Source organism: Mirounga angustirostris, unplaced genomic scaffold (assembly GCF_029215605.1).
Source record: "Mirounga angustirostris isolate CCGP_5_RB_7025 unplaced genomic scaffold, mMirAng1.0.hap1 SCAF_4, whole genome shotgun sequence".
Classification (NCBI taxonomy): domain Eukaryota; kingdom Metazoa; phylum Chordata; class Mammalia; order Carnivora; family Phocidae; genus Mirounga; species Mirounga angustirostris.
Genome location: NW_026991712.1, coordinates 168,696,040 through 168,715,851, shown reverse-complemented (window position 1 = coordinate 168,715,851; position 19,812 = coordinate 168,696,040). Strand labels below are relative to the sequence as shown.

Sequence of the window (19,812 nt, the reverse complement as noted above, 5' to 3'; positions counted from 1 at the left end):
TAAATATATATAATCCCATAATTTTAAATTATTTTACAAAAATGGAAAAATACCAAACCATCTGCAGTGTCCTCCTTTACCCCCCTCCCGACCCCCCCCGCAATCACAATTCCATGAATTTCCTATTTTGGTTTGCTAAAGGACACAGGTCTTCTATGACAATCTAATATGAATGTCCTTTTAGCATCCTGAGGTGAGCAGCAGCCCAAGGGCCTACACCTCTGTCATCAAAAGCAACTTGGCAGAAGCCTGTCCTAAACTTGTTCCTCTGGAATCCAAACTTTTCCAGATTTCTTCTTCCCCAAAGCCTTTCAACTTGAAGTTAGACACTCCATTTTTACATGAATGGCATTCCAAATCAAGGGAAGTATAGGGCATGATTGGTCAGGTGGGTGAAGAGTAAGCCAGCCAGGACTGGATAGGGAGGGTAGTGTGGGGAAGGCTGCTGCTTTTTGCCAGGCAGAGTTCTAGGCACCTGGGGGGACACAGAAAATGAAAAGCTCCTGCTTTCAGTGGGACTTTAATTCCGGTGGAGAGACAAATTTGTCAGGTGATGATGAGTGCTTCAGAGAAAATAACACAAGATAAGCGTCTGAGGCTGGAAGAGCATGCCAGCAGAAGTCCAGAGAAGCGAGAGGGAAAAATAAGTTGGGTAAGACTTTGAGAAGAAATCACCCACTTTTGACAAAAGTGGATCCACTTTTCATTCTACCTCACCATGCCTCCCATTCCATTTCTTGACCATAATCCGCCTCCCACCTTGTACTCACCATCAACTCCCTTGCCCCTTTCTCTCACTTCATCCATTTTAACTGACAAACCATAGTCCAGGTTACATGCAACTCTTTCACTACCTGTTCCTGTGCCATTCAGAGTGGTTGGAGAGAAACATGCAACGAGGGTCCTATTTTAAATTCATGATCATCAGTCTCAGGAGCGGAATCACCAACATTTCCCCCTCTATTCACTTTCCTACTCACGAGATTAATCATTTCATACCTTCTCCCTTTCCTGAAACCTCTAGCACCTCAGATCCTACATTTACTCTCAGTTAAGACTTTACTTCCTACTTGACTGAGGAAGCTGAAGCAATCAGAATGAAACATCACAGACTCCCTCCACTACATTTACTCACGTAACATTGTAGATCAGTGTTTCTTGAATCCTGGTCTCCGGGCCAGCAGCATCGGCACTCTGGGGAGCTTGTCAGAAAGGCAAATTATTGGGCCCCACTTCAGACCTAGTAAATCACAAGTTCAGGGGGTGAGGCCCAGCAAGCTGTGCTTTAATCTGTGCTCCAGATGATTCTGATGAACCTTCTAGTTTTGAGAACCATGCCCTTGGACTATGAATGTTTCTGTCTAGAAAATCCCTCCAGCTGTGCACCAGACCTTCATCTCTCACCAACTCAACAACATGGCTCCATCAAATCTCCCCTCTTCCATATCCCAATTTTACTTCTTTCTATTGGATCATTCCTGTCAGCATACAAACATGCTGTTGTTTCTCCTGTTTCTTCGGCCAGTGACCGCCCATTTCTCTATTCTTTGCAGCAAAACCCCAAAGAGGAAGCTGTTACTCACTGGCTCCATTTCTCCATCCATTCTCTCTAATCCACTCCAATCAGGCTTTCATCCTCTTCATCCCATTGAACTGGTCTTGTCAAGGTCATAAGTGACATCACGTTGTTAATTTTCAGGCCTCATCACCTATAAACAGCATGTGGCATTGTTTCCTCCTTGATACCCTTTCTTCACTTGGATTCTAGCACAGAGTACCTCCTCTGATTTTCCTCGTTTCACTGGGTGTTCCTACTAGTCTCCTTGACTGGTTCCTCTTCTGCTTTGTGTCCTCTCCATACCGGAGTAACCCAGGGCTCAGTCCTTGACCCTCTACACTCACTAGATTTCATCCAGTCCTGTGGCCCTGAACACCATTCATGTGCCCACAATTCCCAACTAGAATCAGTTCAAATGTGTCTCCTGAACTCTGGTATATTCGACTGCCAGCTCGGCCTGTCCACTGGATGTCTCAGCAGCAGTTCAAACCCAGCACTTCCAAACCCAAGCCCCTTCCTTCCTCATCTACCCCATCTCCTTTAGTAAAAAATTCATCTCTTCCATTTCTCAGTCCAAATCCTGGGAGTAATGTTTGATGCCCTTTCTCATATCCTGTATCATATTTGTCAGCAAGTCTTATTGGTTGAACACTTCTTGCCACATCTACGGGCCAAGTCACTATCCTCTCTCACCTTGATTGCCACAATCTTGAAGCGGGTCTCACTTCCACTTTTGCTTCCCACACTCTGTCCTCCCACAGCAGCACAGATCACCCCACTTCTCCGCTTACACCCTCTCAGAGCTCCCATGTCACTCAGAGTAAAGGCCAGAGCCTTCTGGGGCTCACAAAGCCTAGGCAATCTGACCTCCATTCCCACATTCATCGCACTGTTCTCCGGGCTTACGTCTGCACTCTTCTCATCTGTTCCACTCACCCTGGCCTCCCCGAGACCCTTCAAACATGTCAGGTTCCTGTCAGAGGGGCTTCGCCCAGCTGTGTCTTTCACCTAGAACAACACTTTTCTTCATACATCTGCAAGGCCCACTCACTCCGTCACCTCCTTCAGGTTCCTCAGCAGGGTTGTCTTTTTCATGAGGTCTCTCCTGACTACCCTGTTTACATTCGCTATGTCCGTCTCCCACACTGCCCGTCTCCCTTGCTCCAGGCTTACAGTAGGCAGCGGTGGGCCTGAAATTACACCCACCCCAGTCTGTCTCTTGCCATTCTGAGGTGGGGAGTCAAGAAAGCTAAAAGAAAGAAAGAAAGAAAGAAAGAAAGAAAGAAAGAAAGAAAGAAAGAAAGAAAGAAAGAAAGAAAGAAAGAAAGAAAGAAAGAAAGAAAGAAAGAAAGAAAGAAAGAAAGAAAGAAAGAAAGAAAGAAAGAAAGAAAGAAAGAAAAGAAAGAAGAAAGAAAAAGAAAGAAAGAGGGAAGGAAGGAAAGAAAGAAAGAAGAAAGAAAAACAAAGGAGGAAAGGCAAGCTGATAAAAAGTTGTCAAGCAGGGCGCCTGGGTGGCTCAGTTGGTTAAGCGACTGCCTTCGGCTCATTTACTTTAAAATTCAGCTCACTACTTATTTTCTGTTTGCATCCTGGAGTCCCTGGATCGAGTCCCGCATCGGGCTCCCTGCTCGGCAGGGAGTCTGCTTCTCCCTCTGACCCTCCCCCCTCTCATGTGCTCTCTCTCATTCTCTCTCTCTCAAATAAATAAATAAAATCTTTAAAAAAAAAAGTTGTCAAGCAGTTTTAAAAATTGTATCAGTAATTTCAGGTTAACAGAATTTTTAAGATACAATTTCTATCTTTAAATTCCAACTCCTGCTTTCCTAGAGTGATAGGAGCACTGACCAGGGAGCCAGAAACCTTGGAATCTCGGCCTGGACCTGTCACTAAGGAGCGCTGTCCCTGTGGCAAGCCAGGCATTAGGCTTGGTCAGCTTGGAAAAGAGAGGGAGCTGGGCCCAGTGACTTACGAGGTTCACCCACCCACCTCCAATCCTGTGAACTCTACGCCAAGATAAGCCCAGCGCTGTCGATGTTTCTCATGCCCCCCCACCAAGGCTGTCGCCCTCCCCTGCCCAGGCTACCTCCTCAGCCTCCTTACTGATCTCCCCTGTTCGCTCTTGCCCTCTAATCCATACTTTTCACATCACTGCCTAAGCGAAGTGTTATTGCAAATATAAATGCCCATTTCTCTCTTGAGCCCTCCACTGGCTTTCCCGTTGCACCTGGAACCCCCCCCACCCCATGCCCCTTACTCGGGCTTGCGAGGCCGCGGCCCCTCTGGTTCTGTGCTTCCTCTACCTCAGCTTGTTGCAGTCACCGTGGTTTCCGGCCGCTCCAATAACCGAGCTCACTCCTGCCTGGACAATCCTCTGTTTTGCGTGCGCGTTCTTCCTCCTCCCTCGTGTTCCCCTGGTGGATTCCCTCTTATATTTAAGGACTCAGCCTCAGTGTCATTTCCTAAGTGCGAACTTCCTTTCCTGACCATCTTATCTAAAGCCAGATCTCCCTTGTTACTTTAAAATTCGGCTCACTACTTATTTTCTGTTTGCATCTTCACATTTCTCACAATGCAACATTATTTTCAGTCAGGCAATACTCACACAGTGGGATCCCATACCACTGAAAAAAAGATAGAAATCTTTGTACTGATGTAGAATGAGGTCTTAAGATAAATTGTTAAGTGAAAAAAAACCCAAAGCGCAGTACAGAGTGTGTCGAATACCACCATTTGTGTGATAAGGCAGGGGGAGGATGTATTTGCTTGTATATACATAGGTTATCTCTGGGTGGGTGCGGAAGAAACCAATAACATTGCTTTTGCCTCTGCGGAGGGGACGAGAGGAGTGGGAGGCTTTTCACTGTGTATCTTTTTGTATTTGGAATCACATGAAGTACTACCTATTAAAATTGAGTATTTGAAAGTTGTGTACTTGCTCTGTTTCCTATCTCCCTAAGGAGAATATAAATGTCCTGAGAGTGTATACCATGGCCTTTTGTGTTCCCTATTATGTCCTCAGCACTTAAAACCATGTCTGGCACCTACTAGTACTCAGTAAGTACAGATGAATGAATGAAAGAATGAAGGTCTCTCCCAGCTCTAACATCCTGGTTTCAACCTTAGGGCCTCAAGAATATAAGACATGGATTCCAGGACTCAGCCATTCAGAGGCACCCAGAGAGATACTGGTTTCTTCTGCGGTGTGGTGTACTGTTTTTCTTCGTTGTGATCAATAGGCTTAAAAAAAAAAAAAAGTGACCGGGAGTGTGTGGAGGGTGGGATGTGGAGGACCTGCCTGGCACAGATGTGCTTCCAAGCGAGAGCCCAGGTAGCCACAAGAGGGCAATGTCCTGCTCAGCTCATGCCCCAGTCTTGGCCTCGGGGGTTGGCAGCCTCAGGGACAAGCTAAAGAGGCCCTTTCCCGCCATCTCAAAACATTCAGGATCACAGCTCCTAGCACACTCCAGTTATGAGACTGTCTTCTGCATTAGATTCTAAACTCCCTGAGCTCAGGAACTGACTTTGTCTTGCTCGCCAGTATACTCAGAGCCTGGCATAGAATGAACACAAGAAAGAATGAATGAAAGATTAAATATTGAATGAGAGAACTCCAAGAACAAGGAGAGAAAGCCTGGAATCAGGAGCTGTCATACCTAAGGTCGCCAGCAGGTGGCACTACAGGAACGTTTTTGAGTTGTCTCAGGCTCGCTCTCTTTCCTTCTTTCTCTCTCTCTTTCATTCTCTTCCTTCCTTCCTTTCAATATTTTATTTATTTGTCAGAGAGCGCGAGAGCATAAGCAGGAGGAGTGGCAGGCAGGGGGAGAAGCAGACTTCCCGCCGAGCAGTGGGACTCGATCCCAGAATCATGGGATCATGACCTGAGCCGAAGACCCTTAACCAACTGAGCCACTCAGGCGTCCCTCTTTCTTCTTCTTTCTTTTTTTTTTTTTTTAATTTTTATTTATTTTAGAGGGAGAGCAGGAGCAGGGAGGGGCAGAGGGAGAAGGAGAGAGAATCCCAAGCAGGTTCCACCCTCACACGGAGCCTGACGGGGGGCTCTATCTCAGGACCCGGAGATCACCACCGCAGCCGAGACCAAGAGTTGGACGCTTAACCGACTGAGCCACTCAGGTGCCCCAGCCTGAGCCTTTCAGCGTGGAACCCACAGCCCTATTTTGACCAAGAGAAGGAGTAGCTGATTTTTGACAAATTCACTAAGTCCTCCAGTTGGCATCAGGGACTGTAAGAAGAGGCAGATCTGGAACAGGGAGCTAGAAGCCCCGCATAGAAATCAACACTACAGGGCAACCCTCTTGGGTCCCCATCCTCCTCCAGAGCTTTGTATTATCACTCAACAAACTTTGCTTTACTATCACTCAATAAACCTTGCTTTGCTGCCCACCAAAAAAAAAAAAAAAAAGAAAAAGAAAAAGAAAGAAAGAAATCAACACTACACAGGAAGACAAGTGCTATTCTGACCCTTAGGAGCCCTGACAAGGACGTTTTAAATTTGTTTGAGGCATTTGGGGAAAGTTCACAGAGGAAGTGACATCTGAAGTGGGCCTTGAAATTGAGGAGTATTGGGGCGCCTGGGTGGCTCAGTCGGTTAAGTGTCCCACTCTTGGTTTCAGCTCAGGGTGGTATGATCGAGCCCAGCATCAGTGCTCAGCGCAGAGTCTGCTTGAGATTCTCTGCCTCTGCCCCTTCCTCTGCCCCTCACCCTTCACCCCTCACCTCACTCATGCACGCTCTCTCTCTCTCTCTCTCTCAAATAAATAAATAAAATATTAAAAAAAAAAAAAGAAAGTGAGGAGGATTTATGCAGTTGGAGGACATTCTAAGTGGAGGGAATAGACTCATGGGAAATTGGGAGAATAGCGAATTGACAAGGATGGCTGGGTTTTCCCAGTTTGCTGGGAGATAAAAGAGTAAAGAAAAAATTCTGCTCTGAGAGTTTACATTTTTTTTTTTAAGTAAACTCTACACCCAGCATGGGGCTCAAACTCTTGGCCCGAAATCAATAGTCACATGCTCTACTGACTGAGCCAGCCAGGAGTCCCAAGAGTTTACATTTTTGATTAAAGAACAAAAGACTTAGGAGATTAACTAATGCAACGCATACAGTAGGGGCTCAAGAAATAGTCAATGGATTGAGATTTATGTGTCAGGTAAATAGTAGAGGCTCAATAAACATGCTGAATGAATGAATCATGGAACTTTGGGTGGTTTCTTTGCTAAATCACATGTCCTTGCTGATGCTTTAAGACCTTGTTTTCCAAGATTCTTCCCCTCTGTGTCCAATGCTCTTCACAGGCAGCATTTCTCTCTGCCAAAGACAAGAAACCCTGACCCCAAGGGGAAAGGGTTGCAATAACCTGTGACCTCCCTGGCATCCACAGCCTTACAGAGAATTCCCAAGTCCTGTCCCTAGAACATAGTCTCCTTCCTTTGGACTAGATAACAGTAATCATCAGTTATATTTTTATACCTGATGTTATCCATCACCTCCGTGTTGCTAAATCAACTGGACACATTTCCATCCTCATTTTTACGTGATTCGGAGGACTGCTTCTTTCTCCAGACACTCTCCTTCCTACCTGGGTGACCCGTGCTCTCCAGTTTGCCACCTGCCTCACTCCTCTTCTTGGTTTCATCTGCCAGCTTCTCTGGCTCCTCTCTGTAGCCATTAAAGGTTGAGTTCTGGGCCCTAGCCTCCTCTGCTTTATCCTTTCCCTGGATGAGCTCATTCTTGCCGAGGTTTCAATTACCGTCTAGATGTCAACACGCCTCAGCTCTCTCCCGAGCCCTCTCTTGGAGCATCAGCCCACACATCCAACAGCCAAGTTGACTTTTTCACTTGGGTGTCTCTTGGGCATCTTAATCTCGACATGTTTAAGAACCCCTCATCTTCCCCACCTGCTCCCCCTCCGGGGTCCCTATCATGGTGCACGGCTGCATCACGCAGCCCGTGCTTGCGTCCGGAAGCCTGTGTGAGTCATCCTTGACTCAAGTCCTGATCCTCCCACCCCCTCAATATCTCCCGAGACCTTCCACTGCTCTCCATCCCCAGCACTGCCATTATCTAGAGCTGCCCCTTCTGGGGGCCATTCTCTCCTCAGTAGCCAGGTGACTTTTTAGAAATGCAAATGAGATCATGTTACGTATCAAAATTCTTCAAATACCCTCCCATTTCTCTTATATAAAATCCAAGACCTTTAACCATGACCTTCAAGACCCCGTATGATCTGGCTAATGCCCACATTTCAGGCTTCATCTCTTGCTGCTCTTTTCTCCATGCTACTTCAACCAGTTTGAATTTCACTTAAGCATTCATTCATTCATTCTACCAGGTATTTATACTTCCATTTAAGCATTCATTCATTCATTCATTCTACCAGGTATTTATACTTCCATTTAAGCATTCATTCATTCATTCATTCTACCAGGTATTTATACTTCCATTTAAGCATTCATTCATTCATTCATTCATTCATTTGGGCAACCAATATCTGTGCCAGATGTGGTCCTAGGTACTTGGGTGTGAACAAGGCAAATGGTTTTGTCCTCATGGAGCATCGTGTTTTCTCTTCCTGCCTCAGGCTCTTCTCACATGTGGCTCCCTCTGCCTGAACTCCCCCCTCCAACATACACACTTTACTCCCCTTAACCTTCTAGCTTCTGAACTTCCCAGTTCATCATTCAGGCCAAAATTAAGTGCCATTTCCTCTCCGAAGCTTTCCCAGACCTCTCCGGCTCAGTCAGGAACCCCTGTTGTAGATTCCCACAGTCCTGAACTTGTCCTTCATTATTCATGTCTGTTTTCCCTGCAGGACCAGAGGCTCTAAGAGACGGAGAACCAGGCCTGCTTCGTTCACTGGTACCGGGCACTCTGCTGGGCTCCTATCACGAACTCCGTACCTACTGCTTGAATGAAAGCACATGTCCTTATCATTTGGATCTGCTTTTTCAAAATATTTGAGGATGACATCTTAAATGTTGCCACAGACACAGCCCTGCTACTCAGTCTTGTATAGTCACGTCTGCCTTGTGCCAAATGCTGTGCTTTGAAGGAGACTATTGATCCTGACATTTCCCTGGCTCAAGAAAGCAACACCCAGCCTGCACAGAGATTTGCCCCTAAAGCCCTTTCCCTCAGTCAGCTTGTCCCACAGAAAGGTGGCTCATGGATCAAAGAACACAGGCCTCACCTTGAGAGGGATTCTCATCTCCAGCCTTGGCCACTTGCGAGTTATATGAACAGGTCATTCAACGTTTCTGACCCTCAGCCTTCCTCCCTGTGAAGACGGGCATCATAATCCATGCATTGCTGGGCTGATGGGAGGGGACTACTCTTGTTAGCTTTTCTCCTAACCACAAGGCCATGTATGTTCTTGGTTAGCCGTCTGGCTACTGGGTCAGAGACACCAGGGTCTGGGTCTTGGCCCTGTCACTTCATAGTAAGCTGACCATGGGGGAAGTAACATAACATCTGAGCCTCAGTTTCCTAATGTAGAAAATGGGGACAGAGTCACACCTGCATCTAGGGTTGTGGTGGGCACTTATATGAAGTTAATGTGTACGGAGGACTCAGCCCAGAGCCTGGCATATGGTAAATGCCCAATGTATGTGCATAGTATCATGACAGAGATGTAAGGGGGACAGAGAAGTGGGGTCCACGGTTCTGATCTTCACCGGTGAATTCATTTGGGAACTATTATCATCTAATTTGTGGAGGGTCCTGAGGGAGGTGCCATTGGATATGGATCCCACTCCCAAGTCTAGTAGAGGAGAGAAAACATGTCTATAATTAAGGAGGATTTCATGTGCCAAGTGAGACATTTTATTAAAAAAAAAAAAAAAAGCCGGGGCGCCTGGGTGGCTCAGTTGGTTAAGCGTCTGCCTTCGGCTCAGGTCATGATCTCAGGGTCCTGGGATCGAGTCCCGCATCGGGCTCCCTGCTCCTTGGGAGCCTGCTTCTCCCTCTGCATTTCTCTCTCGCTGTCTCTCATGAATAAAAAAAAAAAAGCCAGAAGACTTAAAAGCTTATTGAATGAAAGAAGCTAGAAGTAAAAGAGTATATATTACATGATTCCATTTTTATGAAGTTCTAGAACTGGCAAAACAATCTGTGGTGATGGAGGTCAGCAGAGGGGTTCCTATTAGGGTACTGTCTGGGAGGAAGTATGAGGGAACTTTCTGGAAATGTTCTGTGTCTTCATCTGGGTAGTGGAACCCTGGGCATAAGCAAAATATGTAAAACTTCAACCGAAGGTACACTTGAGATTTGTGCACTTTACTGTATATAAATGATAATTGAAAAAAAAATTGTGCCAGAGGAGTTTAGAAAAGGGAGCAATTTCTTCTAGCTTAAGTGGACTTAAGTGCAAGGAAGAAATGGCCTCTCTCTCTCTCTCTCAGGGGCTCAGTCACAGAAGATCTAAACAAATCACTTCAACTTACCTTAATGGAGTCAGGAATCATCAGTAGGTGGTTTTGGAGATTATTCGTTGTTTACAATGCAAAAAAAAAAAAGTTTAAGATTATATAATTGCAAAAGTCATATTCAGGGAGGTAATTATCAAGTGTAACATGAGTGTTCTATTTTTGGGATTCATTGCTAGCTCTTCTGGCCCTTCATTCCCTTTGGCTAATGTGATTGCGAGTTGTTTTTCTGGTTCTCTTCTCTCGGAGGCGGCTGGATGATGGGAGGCCACGGATGGGGAATACAGAGTGGGGTGATCAGTCGAAGTTCTGCTGGGCTCTCCTCTTGGCAAAGCACCTGTGTATACAGCATCTCAACCGACAGCAGTCCAGGAGGGAGACAGGGGTATCAGTCATGGTTATTGATTGCAAGCAACAGAAACCAATCCTGAATAGCTTAAGCAGAGAAGGAATGTATTGGGAGGTTATCAAATAGCTCAGAGAATCAAAAGAAAAACTGGAGAACGAGGGTGAGAAAGCAGGCAGGGATCAGGGAGGGCTTACTCGAACCCGTGTATTTTAGGGAGCTTTTGTGTCAGCCGCTTAGCTGTTACAGTTCACATTTGGGAATGTTCAAGACAGATTTTCCAGAAAGCAGGGGCACGGAGAGGGATGGAAGGAGGTAGTTTGACCAGCAGAGAAAGGAGAGTCCAGGAGGGAACAACTGCAAAGTCAGGGAGGTAGGAAAGGATGGTGCGGGCGGCTTGTGGGCAGGAGCGGGGAGGGGTAAAGCTGGGAGGGCAGGGTGAGGTATGGTGGAGAGCTTTGCATGCCTGGGTGATGAGTTTGTACTTAGACCAGTGGGAAAAAGGACCCACTGGTCTAAGAAGGTTTTCGAGCGATGGGATGAGGTTTTCTATTTGTCCTTCAGGAAGAATAACCTGGTACCCACAAGGGGACTGTGTGGAGCAGGAAGCCTGGACCACGGCCAGTGGGCACAGTGAGCCCCGGTGTCAATGGCTCCTGAGAGACTGAGGAGGAGGACCAAGAGAGGGCTTTGGGCCTGGGTCTCTGGCAAGCCCGAGGAAAGCAGTTTCTGGAGCATTCTGGGGCCAGGCCGGTTTGCAGGGAGCTAGGGACTCAGTGGGTGCAGACGACGTGGCGTCTCAGGGGGATGAGAACCAGGGGCTCCAGTCCAAGCTCTCCACCTCCTGCCCCAGCCTGTCACTGCCTTCAGCTGCTTCTGGGTCCCCATCCCCTTCCTTAGCTCCCCCCAGCCTCAGAGCTGAGTTTTCCCTCTGGAACTCTCCTCTCTTCTGTTCCCCCAGCAGGACAAAGCATCTTAGCCTCTGAGGAGACCTCGGATGGGAAGGCGGAGGCTTGGGAAGGGGCAGGGGCTTGCCAAGGACACAGCCAGGAGGAGGCAGAGCCAATAGCCAAAGTCCATCTCATCTGCCCCAGCCAGGGCTCTTCTCTCCCACCCTGTCTCTTCTGAGAAGCTGTCCCTTACTGCGCCCCTTCATTGGTTTACTTTGTAGCCCCGTGGTTTGCATGCACCCAATTTGTATTGTGTTGTGACTTCAAAGTCCTCATTTGGCATTGTTTTCCAATGAGACCTATTGCTTGTCCTTGGCATCTCTTCCAGAAGCGGGTCCAGGGCTCTGCACAAGGCTGCATCACGGAAATCAGGAGCCCAGAGAACTCTGGGTTCTGCCAGGAGGGGGCCGAGTGCAGTCCCAGCCCCAGAGGCAGTGCTGGTAGGAAAGCATGGAAACAGGGAGGAAGGACTGAGACAGAGGGCAGTGAGCCGGCTTTTTGCTCCTGGGAAGTCCCTCTAGGGAATCCCTTCACCTCTGAGGAGGATTCAAGCCCTGCCCCCAGTCTCTACAGGCCTGGCTTGAACAGGAGTTTCTCAGGACCAGGCTTGTGGTCCGGGACACATGTTACATTCACTCTTCAGTTGTGATTCAAGACCTGTGAGTGGCGTACAGTCCAAGTCTAAACCTGAGCTTTGATTATAAATTCCCCAGGACATATCCACCCTCCCACTCCAACTCAGGCTGAGACGTGCAAGTGTCCTGGTTTCTCTCGTCTGCGCCTTCATGGAGGGGATCGTCCTTTGAGGGTCCCGGTTTATCGGAGGGTGTCAGTTCTATCTCCTTACCCTATACTCCCAGAACCTGGACCCACCACCCCTTTGCCTGACCCATCTCCCCACCCTGGGAATCAACCCCTGATATTCTTTTCTTTAAGTAAGCTCTATGCCCAACGTAGGGCCCGAACTCATGACCCTGAGATCAAGAGTCTCACGCTCTACTGACTGAGCCAGCCAGGCGCCCCCCTGCTCCCCCCACACCCCTTGCTTTTCTTCACCCTCACTCTAGATGAATCTTAGTCAAGTGCGGCTCTGATCATGCTCAAGAACCTTCAGAGGCTCCCCATGGATAAAAATGTAGCATTTCAGGCCTCGACAGCAGGACTTCAACCCAACTTTGCAGTCTCCTTACTGGCCACTCTTAGCAGGGAGGCCGCTGGGCAGGCAGGCAGTGACTCGGGGGGGCCCCAGGGGGAAGTGCAGATCACCTGTTGGGCACTTGGGGCCCCTTGCCTGGCCAAATGATAACCCCTCCCCACCCCGTCACTCATGTTCTTCTCAGACTTCATTTGCCCATTTTATTCATAACATTGCAGGGAAGAAGAAAAATGCTATTTTATTTATTAATTTATTTTTAAGCCGGCTCCATGCCCAGCGTGGAGCCCAACTCAGGGATTGAACTCATGACCCAGAGACCAAGACCTGAGCAGAAATCAAGAGTCGGCCGCCCAACCGACTGAGTCCCAGGTGCCCTGAAAAATGTTATTTTAAAAAACTGCCTAGAGGGTTGCCTGGGTGGCTCAATCGGTTAAGCATCTGCCTTCGGCTCAGGTCATGATCCCAGAGTCCTGGGATCTAGCCCCACATCTGGCTCCCTGCTCAGTGGAGAGCCTGCTTCTCCCTCTGCCGCTCCCCTTGCTTCTGCTCTCTCTCTCAAATAAATAAATAAAATCTTGGGGGAAGAAAAGCTGCCTGGAATGGTAAATTTTGTTATGTATATTTAACTACAAAAAAAAAAAAAAAGCTGCTTGGAAGCATTTTCTAGACTAAGCCAGACTTTATCTTGGTGGAAGACTGCCTTTTTTGGGGACAACATACCTACTTGGCCTTTCAGTTATGGAAAGCAGGTTTTGGAATGAATGTGGAGGGAGAAGCTGAGACCAAAAGAGACAGCTGAGCTCTTTGCATCCTGAGGTTGGGGAGTGGGAGGAGGCGGTTAGGTTGTTGCTTCTGTTTGGTCATTAATGCTGTTCTTGTTTCCTTCCTCGGAGGATCCAGGAAATGGGTTTGGACACGGAGAAGATAGGGCAGGGACAGAGGACTTTGATCTGAGCTGGGAAGGGCCCCACTAACGTGGCAGGGAGTGGGGGAGGACGAGGAGCCTTAGGATGTCTTTTTTTTTTTTTTTTTGAGTAAGCCCCACACCCAACATGGGGCTTGAATTCATGAACCCAACATCAAGAGTTGCATGCTCAGGTGTCTAGGTGGCTCAGTCAGTTACATGTCTGACTTTGGCTCAGGTCATGATCTCAGGGTCCTGGGATTGAGCCCCATCGGTTCTGTGCTCAGCGGGGAGTCTACTTCTCTCCCTCTCCCTCTGCCCCTCCCCCTGCTCCCTGCTCATCCTCTCTCTCTCAAATAAATAAATAAAATCTTAGGGGCGCCTGGGTGGCTCAGTCATTAAGCGTCTGCCTTCAGCTCAGGTCATGATCCCAGGGTCCTGGGATCGAGCCTCGTGTCAGACTCCCTGCTCAGCGGGAAGCCTGCTTCTCCCTCTCCCACTCCCCCTGCTTGTGTTCCTTCTCTCAATCTCTCTCTCTGTCAAATAAATAAAATAAAATAAAATAAAATAAAATAAATCTTTAAAAAAAAGAGTTGCATGCTCTACTGAATGAGCTAGCTAGGGCATCTCCCCCAAATGCCCTTTGTAACCAAATTTTACCTGGACCATAATTTGAGGAGGAGGTTGGTCCATGGCAGCAGGTGAGGAGGAATCTTATGTAACCTGGGCTTTGGGAGAAAAGGGACTGTCACCAGGGTTGGGGTAGAGTTCCCAGGAAGGAGGTGGAAGGTAGGAGACCTGGCTTCCTCTGAGGCCTGTGGCTCTGTTGGACATCAGGGCCTGGGGGGCAGCAACGTTCTGGGGGCCTTCAGGAAGGTGCTGGAGGCTTTCTCTGGAACCCAGGCCTGGCTACGGAGCTGAAAAATAATGCAAAGGAACTCCCACCTCATTAACTTGCCTGGCCTTGAGGGCTAGGGGGAGGCGGCTTGGCCTGGCAGGCAAATGGCCAGGAGTTAGCTGTCTAGAGAGAAGAGCAGGACGGTTGGGTTCCTCTCACTTTCACTGTGGAAAGAGAGGAGAGAGAGGAGCAATTTGCAAGTCTCCCTCGGAGCTCTTTTCACTTCCATAGGAGGCTGAAGAGTGGGATGAGTCATGTTTCCAAATGCAGTGGAGGAAGGAGACCCAGCCTCTCTCCCGGTCCCCTCCTGGTGAGGAGAGACCCGCTGTCTTGTCCACTTGGGCAGGATTGGCAGCAGGAGGAGATTTATTAATTTGTAAAAAAATGAAGATAGCTTTGGATATTTTCTGCTTATTGTAAAAGGTTTAGATAGTTGCACATATATAACAAAATCACATCATTCCATCACCCAGAGATAGAACATGTAAGCCTCTGGAGTCAAGCTTCCCACACTTTGTTTTCTTATACATTCTTATGCATTCGTGACCCAGAAGTCAGCTGGGCTCTTAAGATTGAGATAAGATGGGCTTGAACTCTTTATTCTCTACCCCATAGAAATTCCACTCCCTCCTCAAAACTGAGCTTCTCTGGGGGCACATGTGTGTATCGAAGACATTCTTAAGGTCAGAGGGACAAAGAATGAGGTTATGTCTCAAGAGCACAAACCATTTAAAATTGAGGTTGAGGGGCACCTGGGTGGCTCAGTTGGTTAAGTGTCTGCCTTTGGCTCAGGTCATGATCCCGGCGTCCTGGGATCGAGCCGCGCATCAGGCTCCCTGCTCAGTGGGGAGTCTGCTTCTCCCTCTCCCTCTGCCCATTCATGCTCTCTCTTGCTCACTCTCTCTCTCAAATAAATAAATAAAATCTTTAAAAAAATAAATAAAATTGAGGTTGACCTGGGATGCCTGGCTGGCTCAGTCAATGGAGTATGTGACTCTTGATCTTGGGGTCGTGAGTTCGAGTCCCACGTTGGGTGTAGAGATTACGTAAATAAATAAAACTTTACATAAAAAAAGAAAATAAAATTGAGGTTGACCTGCTGTTGATAAAAGTCCTCAGGTCCTCTGTCAGGGCTTGTGCCACCTCCCTCCTTCTTTGGGCTCCTCCTTTCAGATCCCGCATGTGGTTCCTGGTGTACGTCTCTTCTAGGCTGGGCTGAGAGCTGGTATCCTTGGGTGCATAGCACTTCCCCCCTCAAGTGGCTTATCAAAGTGTTACCTAAGGAGAGACAATTCTTTCTCTAAGGAGCCTGCTGCCATCTGCTAAGGCAACAACTCCTTCTCTCCTGCTAGACGTGTCTTTTTTTTTTAAAACAAAAATGAGCTCATTCTTTTTTTTTTTTAAGATTGTATTTATTTATTTATTTGACAGAGAGAGACACAGCGAGAGAGGGAACACAAGCAGGGAGAGTGGGAGAGGCATAAGCAGGCTTCCCGCTGAGCAGGAGCCCAATGTGGGGTTCGATCCCAGGACCCTGAGATCATGACCTGAGCCGAAGGCAGACACTTAATGACTGAGCCACCCAGGCGTCCCAAAATGAGCTCATTCTAAACATTCTCTATGACAACAGAGCTGATCTTTTCTCCATTTCACAAAAGAGGATCTGAAATGAAACCTTGACTCTTGCCTAAAAGCCTCTCTGCTCAGATCTTTACCCAGCTAGTTCTTCCAGCCAGACAGATCTGTGCCCCGGAGTTCCACAACTCGTAAACACCTCTAAATGGTGTGTTTAATGTTGTATTTCTTATTTATTGTTTACTCTTCTCACTAGAATGTAAATTCAGTGAGGTCACAGACTGGGTCCGTTTTCTTCATTGCTCCATCTTTGGAATTAATCACTTCGTAGACTGTATTATTCAGGGTTCTCCAAAGAAACAGAGTCATTAGGATGTGTATATATAGAGAGAAGGACTCATTTTAAGGAATTAACTCATGTGATTATGGAGGTTGGCAGTCCAGAGTCTGCAGGGTGGGCTGGGAGGCTAGATACTCAGGGAAGAGCTGATGTTTTGGTTCACGTCTGAAGGTTGTCAGGCTGGAGAATCCCCGCTTGCTCATGGCAGGTCAAGTCTTTTGTTCTAAGTGGGGCTTAAACTGATTGGACAAGGCCCACCCACATTTTGGAGGGCAATCTGCTTTACCCAAAGTCCAACAGTTTAAATATTAATTCATCCCTTGGGTGCCTGGGTGGCTCAGCCAGTTAAGTGTTTGCCTTTGGCTCAGGTCATGATCCCAGGGTCCTGGGATCAAGTCCCATGTTGGGCTCCCTGCTCAGTGGGGAGTCTGCTTCTCCCTCTACCCTTCCCCCCGATCATGTTCTGTCTCTCTCTCACTCTCCCTTCCTCTCAAATAAATAAATAAATAAATAAAATCTTTAAAAAAATATATCAATTCATCCAAAACACCCCCACATAAATGTCTGGAATAATGTTTGACCAAATGTTTTTGCAATGTGGGCCAGGCAAGTTGACATATAAAATTAACTATCACAATAGGCACATAATAACTATTTGTTGAATGAGTGGCTGAGTGAATAAATACACGAATGAATGAACTTAAGGAGGGTGAGAGTCCTGCCCTGGTCACACAGCTGGCAAAAAGAAGGTGCAGGTCTTCTGAACTCGCAGGCTGCTGTTCTCACCACCCCTCCCCAAGGCTTCTCTGAACAGTGACCAGAGCTAGCCTTGTGTGGTTCCTGGGGCTGTTGTCAGAGCACAGAAGACTTTCTCCTGCAAGCTCTTGACATTCCACAAAGGTTTATGTTCATGTCTGGCATCATTACAAAGCACTCCTGTCTAGAATTATTATCAAGTAGGCCTTTTGATAGAAATGCTCACCTGTGTTACCTGAAGTCATTAAAAAATTATTTTACAAAAAGGAAAGCCTCACTTAAAATCTCCTGCAGGCGTGGATAAGCAAAGAGCTAGGCACTGTGGTGTGGCGATCTGGCCCTAACCCACTAACCTACCCAACAAATTGTTGCCCACTTCCCTTTGTGCTCTCCGCCTTCCAACCAAATTAAGCAACTTCCTGTTCCCTGTGCAGACCATGAATTAATTCCCTCCTTCCTGTTTCACCTGGTGCTGTTACCACAGCTAGAATGCACCGCCCCCTACATTTCATCCATTTATTTATTCATTCAATAAATATTTCTTAAGCACCTAAATGGGGCAGGTGCTATCTCTGCGCTGGGCACACAGTGATGAGCAAGAGAGATAAGGTGTCTGCCCTTCCAGACCTCACATTCTAGTATTGGGAAAACAGACAATTCAAACCAGTAAATGAACAAGATGATTCCAGGTGGTGATTAGCGCTGGGAAGAAAGTCAGGAAGTAATAACAGGTTGCAACAAGCTGATGGGAAGATAGTGCCAGGGTTGGGGAGAGGTGTCTTGTAGATTGGAGCTCAGGGCTGGTGTTTGAGGAGAGACCCCAGCCACCTGGCGGCTGAGGGGAGAACGTTTTAGGTAGAGGCAAGTGCCAAGGCATAGGGTTGAGCAAGCTTGATGGGTTAGAAGAACAGAGGAAAAAAAAACAAAAACAACCAAACAAATGTGTATTGCATACTTTGTCAGGCATGTGCTAGGTTCTGTGCATATAAGGATAAATAGGGCTTGGCCTTTTTTTTTTTTTTTAAGATTTTATTGATTTGACAGAGACACAGCAAGAGAGGGTACAGAAGCAGGGGGAGTGAGAGAGGGAGAAGCAGGCTTCCCATGGAGCAGGGAGCCTGATGCGGGGCTCGATCCCAGGACCCTGGGATCATGACCTGAGCCGAAGGCAGACGCATAACGACTGAGCCACCCAGGCGCCCCAGGGCTTGGGCCTTTCTCCGAAGAGTTCGTTATTTTGGCGGGGAGGCAGAAATCATAGCTGACACCTTTGCGGGGATGTGCCCGGACCATGGAGTCAACGACCCCGCCCGCTCCTTACCCCGCCCGGCGCTGCGGGCCCCTGGCGGCCATGTTCGGTGCGGGAGCCCGTCCTGCGGCGGCCACGGCTGATTGGCCCTGAGTGATCACCTGACCTCAGCAGGTCCAATCAGGCTCCCTCCTCCCAGGACGGCGGGGTGGGGCCTCAGGCGCTACCCCCGGTTGTGGCTGGCGCTAGAATACTGCTTAGCTCCATAAAACGGCCTCTGGCAGCTGCTGTGAGGGTGACGGGCCGTGCCGGTTTCCCCGGGACTGAGAGGTTTCTGTGGAAAAACCAGGAGAGTGGCAGGCCGACCGGCACAGTCGGTCACCCTGTCCGCTGTGCGCCAGGCTGAGTGTTGAACCTGAGAATTTAGGAGCTGCGGGGTGGTGCGCCCGTCCCCGTGGCTGGAGCAGCCCAGAGGCCGGTGTGCTGGGGCTTCTGGGGGTCTCTCTGAGCCCCCGACGACTTTGTTTGACCCTCTCTCACACCACTCACCGCCGCCTCCCTTACATGTCACCTTCTAGAGTGTAAAAACCCGCGTATGATTCATCTTTGCGCTTCTCCCCAAACGTAGTGTCTAGCCTGTCTTTTGTATAGAAAGTGCTCGGTTCAATTATTATATGCAAGTAAGGGGTTCTACACAGCCAGGGGAGTGTGAATATTCTTCCTGAGTGATGACAATCTCTTGCACTTGTGTGGTGCTGCCGTCTATAAAGCATTTTTTTTTTAAAGATTTTATTTATTTATTTATTAGAGAGAGACACAGCGAGAGAGGGAACACAAGCAGGGGGAGCGGGAGAGGCAGAAGCAGGCTCCCCGCTGAGCAGGGAGCCCGATGCGGGGCTCGATCCCAGGATCTTGGGATCATGACCTGAGCCGAAGGCAGACGCTTAACGACTGAGCCACCCAGGCGCCCCTATAAAGCATTTTCAAGTTCATTAACTGACGGGCATCCAACTCTTCAAAATTTGGGTATTAGGGACGCCTGGGTGGCTCAGTCGGTTAAGCGTCTGCCTTTGGCTCAGGTCACGATCAGAGGCTTCTGGAATCGAGCCCCATGTCGGGCTCCCTGCTCCGCGGGGAGTCTGCTTCTCCCTCTCTTTCTGCAACCCCTCCTGCTCATGCTCTCTCTCTCTCAAAATCTTTTTTAAAAATTTGGATATTGATAATAATAATAGCAGCTGCTATTTATTTTGAGTATATTCTGTGGGTTAACGGACAAAAAAATACCTTGAGGCTCAGAGAGAGGAAGAGATTGGCTCAGAATCCCCAACTTTCTATGTCACAGATCCGACCACAGAGCCTTGTGTTCAGGCTGCAGACCCATATTCTCTCTGCCCAGCCAGGATCTCAGGCTGCTCAGCCCCTCCTGCTGGCTCTGCCCTGACGCCCTGGGGTGCTGTAGGACTCAGGTCACTCAGTTTGCCAGTCTGGCCAACTCAGGCGAATTCGGCTCTCAGGAGTCTCTGTGGTTGCCATGGCACCTTCCCTAGGCTCCTCTCAGTGTAAACCTGGGGGCGAGCTGTTTTGAAGCAAATGGGGAAAACAAATTTTCCCACTAATGCGGACAACTAGCAAACAGGC

General features: G+C 48.1%; 1 long non-coding RNA gene across 1 annotated transcript; it reads right to left on the bottom strand.

Annotated features, from left to right (window-relative positions):
* Nucleotides 1–9,330: 9,330 nt before the first annotated feature.
* Nucleotides 9,331–19,028, bottom strand: LOC129046403 (uncharacterized). Its single transcript, XR_008507595.2, has 3 exons — nucleotides 18,247–19,028; nucleotides 15,351–15,532; nucleotides 9,331–9,560 (listed from the first exon to the last, which is right to left on the bottom strand). It is a non-coding gene; the product is annotated as an uncharacterized LOC129046403 (long non-coding RNA).
* Nucleotides 19,029–19,812: the final 784 nt, after the last annotated feature.